We start from the raw sequence: 5,423 nt of genomic DNA, 5'->3' as shown, positions 1-5,423 counted from the left end.
AGCTTTTCTTTCCGAGAACGGAATGCAAAGTGGTTGTAGACGAGCGCAAGGCCAGTAGGCCGTTTCATTTGCAAACCACCCCTCTGCTTCTGCCAAAGAATGATGGCCTGGGCTAAGGCACCAGCGAAGCCGGGTGCTGTGGCTTAGCTGGTCTAAACACCTGTCTTGTAAACAGGAGATCCTGGGTTCGAATCCCATGTCTTGTAAACAGGAGATCCTGGGTTTGAATCCCAATAGTGCCTTTCAACTGGTGGATTTTCTCTATGGGCTATTTCTTGGACAGGTGGCCCTGATGGTGCCTCTGCTTTTTGAGCAACACTTCAATTGTGCAGAGGCCCGACGACCTGTCCTCCCTGCACACAGAGCGTCAGACCTATCAGCATTGGTCAGGCACGAACACAGAGGAGAAATTTTCAGGCTCCTAGGCAGGCTCTGTGGTGCAATCTTCAATTGTGCAGAGGCCCGAGGGCCTGTCCTTCCTGCCCACAGAGCGTGTGACCTCTCAGCATTGGTCAGGCACAAACCCAGAGGAGGAATTTTCATGTGCCTCTTCCAGGCTCTTTGGCAGGCTCTGTGGCGCAATGGATAGCGCGTTGGACTTCTAGACTGCCAGATGAGGCCATTCAAAGGTTGTGGGTTCGAGTCCCACCAGAGTCGTGGTGTTTGGCTTTTTGTTAAGCCTTATACTGCACGCTGTTGCACTCCGGCAACAGAAAGTTGTAAATAAGCTGCTTTAAGCTGTACAGGTACAGGCCTGCGGACCATTGGCTTCACCGCTGGATGGCTCGATCCTCTGAGCCGCCCTCCCGGAGGCTGTGCGTGTCTTTTGTTGCCGTGGTTTAGCTGGTTACAGCGCCTGTCTTGTAAACAGGAGATCATGGGTTCGAATCCCAGCGGTGCCTTTCGGGAGAAAACGGGCCCCTCCTAGGGGAGCCCAGATTTCTTTCCGAGAACGGAATGCAAAAGTTTTGTAGACGAGCGCAAGGCCAGTAGGCAGTTTCATTTGCAAACCACCCCTCAGCTTCTGCCGAAGAATGATGGCCTGGGCTAATGCATCTGGGCAGCTGGGCGCTGTGGCTTAGCTGGTCAAAACACCTGGGTTGTAAACAGAAGATCCTGGCTTCGAATCCAAGCGGTGCCTTTTAACTGGCGGATTTTCTCTATGGCCTATTTCTTGGACAGGTGGCCCTGACGGTGCATCTGCTTTTTGAGCCACACTTCAATTTTGCAGAGGCCCGAGGACCTCTGACGAGCGCAAGGCCCGTAGGCTGTTTCATTTGCAAACCTCCCCTCAGCTTCTGCCGAAGAATGATGGCCTGGGCTAATGCACCTGGGCAGCTGGGCGCTGTGGCTTAGCTGGTCAAAACACCTGGGTTGTAAACAGAAGATCCTGGCTTCGAATCCAAGCGGTGCCTTTTAACTGGCGGATTTTCTCTATGGCCTATTTCTTGGACAGGTGGCCCTGACGGTGCATCTGCTTTTTGAGCCACACTTCAATTTTGCAGAGGCCCGAGGACCTCTCCTTCCTGCTCACAGAGCGTGTGACCTATCAGCATTGTTCAGGCACGAACCCAGAGGAGAACTTCGCGGTCTCTGTGGCGCAATGGATAGCGCATTGGACTTTTAGATTGCCCGATGAGGCCATACAAAGGTTGTGGGCTAGAGTCCCACCAGAGCTGTGGAGTTTGGCTTTTTGTTAAGCCTTATAATGCACACTGTTGCACTCCCGCAACAGGAAGTTGTAAATAAGCTGCTTTAAGCTGTCCAGGTACAGGCCTGCGGACCATTGGCTTCACCGCTGGATGGCTCGATCCTCTGAGCCGCCCTCCCGGAGGCTGTGAGTGTCTTTTAGTGCCGTGGCTTAGTTGGTTAAAGTGCCTGTCTCGTAAACAGGAGATCTTGGGTTTGAATCCCAGCGGTGCCTTTGGCAGTGCTCGCATGCGTCAAGAGCATGCTTTTCTGAGATCGGACTCTGAACAGGGGTAGCGAGGAGTGCAAAGGCAGCAGGCGGTTCCGCTAGCAAACTGCCCCATCTTATCTGCCAAAAAACACGGTTGTGGATAGAAGGGATACAGCAAAAACCGCAAGCTAACAATAAATTGTTTTTTCTACGTATTCAATTGTTTTATTAACATCTAGACCTACCCCAGCCCTAAACCTACCCCGTACAATAATGCCAAAAAAGTAATTATTTTTGTACAGTGTAAGAAAAATTACGCTAACTTGACGTGCGCATACCCAGCAGTTTTTGCTGTATCCCTGCTAGCCTTAACCAACAAACACTCTTATGCTGTCCAGTGCCTTGCCCGCGAGTCTTTGGCCTCGTCTCTGGATGCTTTGATCCTCTGACTCGGCCTCCCAGAAACAGTACTTGTAGCTGGTGCTGTGGCTTAGTTGGTTAAAGCGCCTGTCTAGTAAACAGGAGAGCCTGGGTTCGAATCCCAACGGTGCCTTTTTGGGAGAAAACGGGCCCCTCCTAGGGGAGCCCAGCTTTTCTTTCCGAGAACGGAATGCAAAGGGTTTGTAGACGAGCGCAAGGCCAGTAGGCCGTTTCATTTGCAAACCACCCCTCAGCTTCTGCTGAAGAATGATGGCCTGGGCTAAGGCACCAGGGAAGCTGGGCGCTGTGGCTTAGCTGGTCAAAGCACCTGTCTTGTAAACAGGAGATCCTGGGTTTGAATCCCAATAGTGCCTTTCAACTGGTGGATTTTCTCTATGGGCTATTTCTTGGACAGGTGGCCCTGATGGTGCCTCTGCTTTTTGAGCCACACTTCAATTGTGCAGAGGCCCGACGGCCTGTCCTTCCTGCTCACAGAGCGTGCGACCTATCAGCATCGGTCAGGCACGAACCCAGAGGAGAAATTTGCAGGCTCTTCGGCGCAATGGATAGCGCATTGGACTTTTAGATTGCCTGATGAGGCCATTCAAAGATTGTGGGTTTGAGTCCCACCAGAATCGTGGAGTTTGGCTTTTTGTTAAGCCTTGTACTGCACACTGTTGCACTCCGGCAACAGAAAGTTGTAAATAAGCTGTTTTAAGCTGTCCAGGGCCAGGCCTGCGGACCATTGGCTTCACCGCTGGATGGCTCGATCCTCTGAGCCACCCTCCCGGAGGCTGTGTGTGTCTTTTGGTGCTGTGGGTTAGTTGGTTAAAGCGCCTGTCTCTTAAACAGGATATCCTTGGTTCGAATCCCAGCGGTGCCTTTGGCAGTACTCGCATGAGTCAAGAGCATGCTTTTCTGAGAATCGGACTCCGAACAGGGGTAGCGAGGTGTGCAAAGGCAGCAGGCAGTTCCGTTAGCAAACTGTCCGACCTCATCTGCCAAAAAACACGGTTGTGGCTAGAAGGGATACAGCAAAAACCGCAAGCTAACAATAAATTACTTTTTCTACGTATTCAATTGTTTTATTAACGTCTAGACCTACTCCAGCCCTAAACCTACCCCGTACAATAATGCCAAAACAGTAATTATAGTTGTACAGTGTAAGAAAAATTACGCTAACTTGACGTGCGCATACCCAGCAGTTTTTGCTGTATCCCTGCTAGCCTTAACCAACAAACACTCTTATGCTGTCCAGTGCCTTGCCTGCGAGTCTTTGGCCTCTTCTCTGGATGCTTTGATCCTCTGACTCGGCCTCCCAGAAATAGTACATGTAGGTGGTGCCGTGGCTTAGTTGGTTAAAGTGCCTGTCTAGTAAACAGGAGAGCCTGGGTTCGAATCCCAAAGGTGCCTTTTTTGGAGAAAACGGGCCCCTCCTAGGGGAGCCCAGTGCAAACCACCCCTCAGCTTCTGCTGAAGAATGATGGCCTGGGCTAAGGCACCAGGGAAGCTGGGCGCTGTGGCTTAGCTGGTCAAAGCACCTGTCTTGTAAACAGGAGATCCTGGGTTGGAATCCCAATAGTGCCTTTCAACTGGTGGATTTTCTCTATGGGCTATTTCTTGGACAGGTGGCCCTGACGGTGCCTCTGCTTTTTGAGCCACACTTCAATTGTGCAGAGGCCCGACGGCCTGTCCTTCCTGCTCACAGAGCGTGTGACCTATCAGCATTGGTCAGGTACGAACCCAGAGGAGAAATTTTCAGACTCCTGGGCAGGTTCTTCGGCGCAATGGATAGAGCATTGGCCTTTTAGATTGCCCGATGAGGCCATTCAAAGGTAGTGGGTTCGAGTCCCACCAGAATTGTGGAGTTTTGCTTTTTGTTAAGCCTTATACTGCACACTGTTGCACTCCGGCAACAGAAAGTTGTAAATAAGCTGTTTTAAGCTGTCCAGGGCCAGGCCTGCGGACCATTGGCTTCACCCCTGGATGGCTCGATCCTCTGAGCCGCCCTCCCGGAGGCTGTGCGTGTCTTTTGGTGCTGTGGCTTAGTTGGTTAAAGCGCCTGTCTCATAAACAGGATATCCTTGGTTCAAATCCCAGCGGTGCCTTTGGCAGTGCTCGCATGCGTCAAGAGCATGCTATTCTGAGATCGGACTCTGAACAGGGGTAGCGAGGAGTGCAAAGGCAGCAGGCGGTTCCGCTAGCAAACTGCCCCATCTTATCTGCTAAAAAACACGGTTGTGGCTAGAAGGGATACAGCAAAAACCGCAAGCTAACAATAAATTGCTTTTTCTACCTATGCAATTGTGTTTTATTAATGTCTAGACCTACTCCAGCCCTAAACCTACCCCGTAAAAAAATGCCAAAAAAGTAATTATAGTTGTACAGTGTAAGAAAAATTACACTAAATTGATGTGCGCATATCCAGCAGTCTTTGTTGTATCCCTGCTAGCCTTAACCAACAAACACTCTTAAGCTGTCCAGTGCCTTGCCCGAGAGTCTCTGACCTCTTCTCTGGATGCTTTGATCCTCTGACTCACCCTCCCAGTATGAGTACTTGTAGGTGGTGCCGTGGCTTAGTTGGTTAAAGCGCCTGTTTAGTATATAGGAGATCCTGGGTTCGAATCCCAGCTGTGCCTCTTGGGAGAAAGCGGGCTCCTCCTAGGGGAGCCCAGCTTTTCTTTCCGAGAACGGAATGCAAAGGGGTTGTAGACGAGCGCAAGGCCAGTAGGCCGTTTCATTTGCAAACCACCCCTCAGCTTCTGCCGAAGAATGATGGCCTGGGCTAATGCAGCTGGGCGCTGTGGCTGATTTGGTCAAAGTGCCTGTCTTGTAAACAGGAGATCCTGGGTTTGAATCCCAGCGGTGCCTTTCAACTTGTGGATTTTCTCTATGGGCTTTTTCTTGGACAGGTGGCCTTGATGGTGCCTCTGCTTTTTGAGCCACACTTCAGTTGTGCAGAGTAGGGATGCACCGATACCGATACCGAGCTCTAAGTATCGGTATCGGGCGAGTACTGGAAAAAATGGTATCGGTGCATCCCTAGTGCAGAGGCCCGAGGACCTGTCCTTCCTGCTCACAGAGCGTGTGACCTATCAGCATT

The 5,423-nt window shown here is 51.1% G+C and overlaps 11 non-coding genes across 11 annotated transcripts; all 11 read left to right on the top strand.

Moving 5' to 3' along the window:
- Positions 1–567: 567 nt before the first annotated feature.
- On the top strand, positions 568–657 carry trnar-ucu (transfer RNA arginine (anticodon UCU)). The gene is given in 2 exon segments: positions 568–604; positions 622–657. It is a non-coding gene; the product is annotated as a tRNA-Arg (tRNA).
- Positions 658–828: 171 nt separating this feature from the next.
- On the top strand, positions 829–902 carry trnat-ugu (transfer RNA threonine (anticodon UGU)). Its single transcript has one exon. It is a non-coding gene; the product is annotated as a tRNA-Thr (tRNA).
- A 948-nt stretch (positions 903–1,850) lies between these two features.
- trnat-cgu (transfer RNA threonine (anticodon CGU)) lies at positions 1,851–1,924 on the top strand. The gene has a single exon. It is a non-coding gene; the product is annotated as a tRNA-Thr (tRNA).
- Positions 1,925–2,379: 455 nt separating this feature from the next.
- Positions 2,380–2,453, top strand: trnat-agu (transfer RNA threonine (anticodon AGU)). Its single transcript has one exon. It is a non-coding gene; the product is annotated as a tRNA-Thr (tRNA).
- Positions 2,454–2,620: 167 nt separating this feature from the next.
- trnat-ugu (transfer RNA threonine (anticodon UGU)) lies at positions 2,621–2,694 on the top strand. Its single transcript has one exon. It is a non-coding gene; the product is annotated as a tRNA-Thr (tRNA).
- A 435-nt stretch (positions 2,695–3,129) lies between these two features.
- Positions 3,130–3,203, top strand: trnak-cuu (transfer RNA lysine (anticodon CUU)). Its single transcript has one exon. It is a non-coding gene; the product is annotated as a tRNA-Lys (tRNA).
- A 456-nt stretch (positions 3,204–3,659) lies between these two features.
- On the top strand, positions 3,660–3,733 carry trnat-agu (transfer RNA threonine (anticodon AGU)). Its single transcript has one exon. It is a non-coding gene; the product is annotated as a tRNA-Thr (tRNA).
- Positions 3,734–3,833: 100 nt separating this feature from the next.
- On the top strand, positions 3,834–3,907 carry trnat-ugu (transfer RNA threonine (anticodon UGU)). Its single transcript has one exon. It is a non-coding gene; the product is annotated as a tRNA-Thr (tRNA).
- Positions 3,908–4,354: 447 nt separating this feature from the next.
- Positions 4,355–4,428, top strand: trnam-cau (transfer RNA methionine (anticodon CAU)). Its single transcript has one exon. It is a non-coding gene; the product is annotated as a tRNA-Met (tRNA).
- A 457-nt stretch (positions 4,429–4,885) lies between these two features.
- On the top strand, positions 4,886–4,959 carry trnat-agu (transfer RNA threonine (anticodon AGU)). Its single transcript has one exon. It is a non-coding gene; the product is annotated as a tRNA-Thr (tRNA).
- A 158-nt stretch (positions 4,960–5,117) lies between these two features.
- On the top strand, positions 5,118–5,191 carry trnat-ugu (transfer RNA threonine (anticodon UGU)). The gene has a single exon. It is a non-coding gene; the product is annotated as a tRNA-Thr (tRNA).
- The last annotated feature ends 232 nt before the right edge of the window (positions 5,192–5,423 follow it).

The sequence above is a fragment of the Sinocyclocheilus anshuiensis genome, unplaced genomic scaffold (assembly GCF_001515605.1).
Source record: "Sinocyclocheilus anshuiensis isolate Anshui unplaced genomic scaffold, SAMN03320099.WGS_v1.1 scaffold2360, whole genome shotgun sequence".
In the NCBI taxonomy this organism is placed as follows: Eukaryota; Metazoa; Chordata; class Actinopteri; order Cypriniformes; family Cyprinidae; genus Sinocyclocheilus; species Sinocyclocheilus anshuiensis.
Note: the sequence above shows the minus strand (reverse complement) of the source record. Positions and strands in the feature narration are given on the sequence as shown.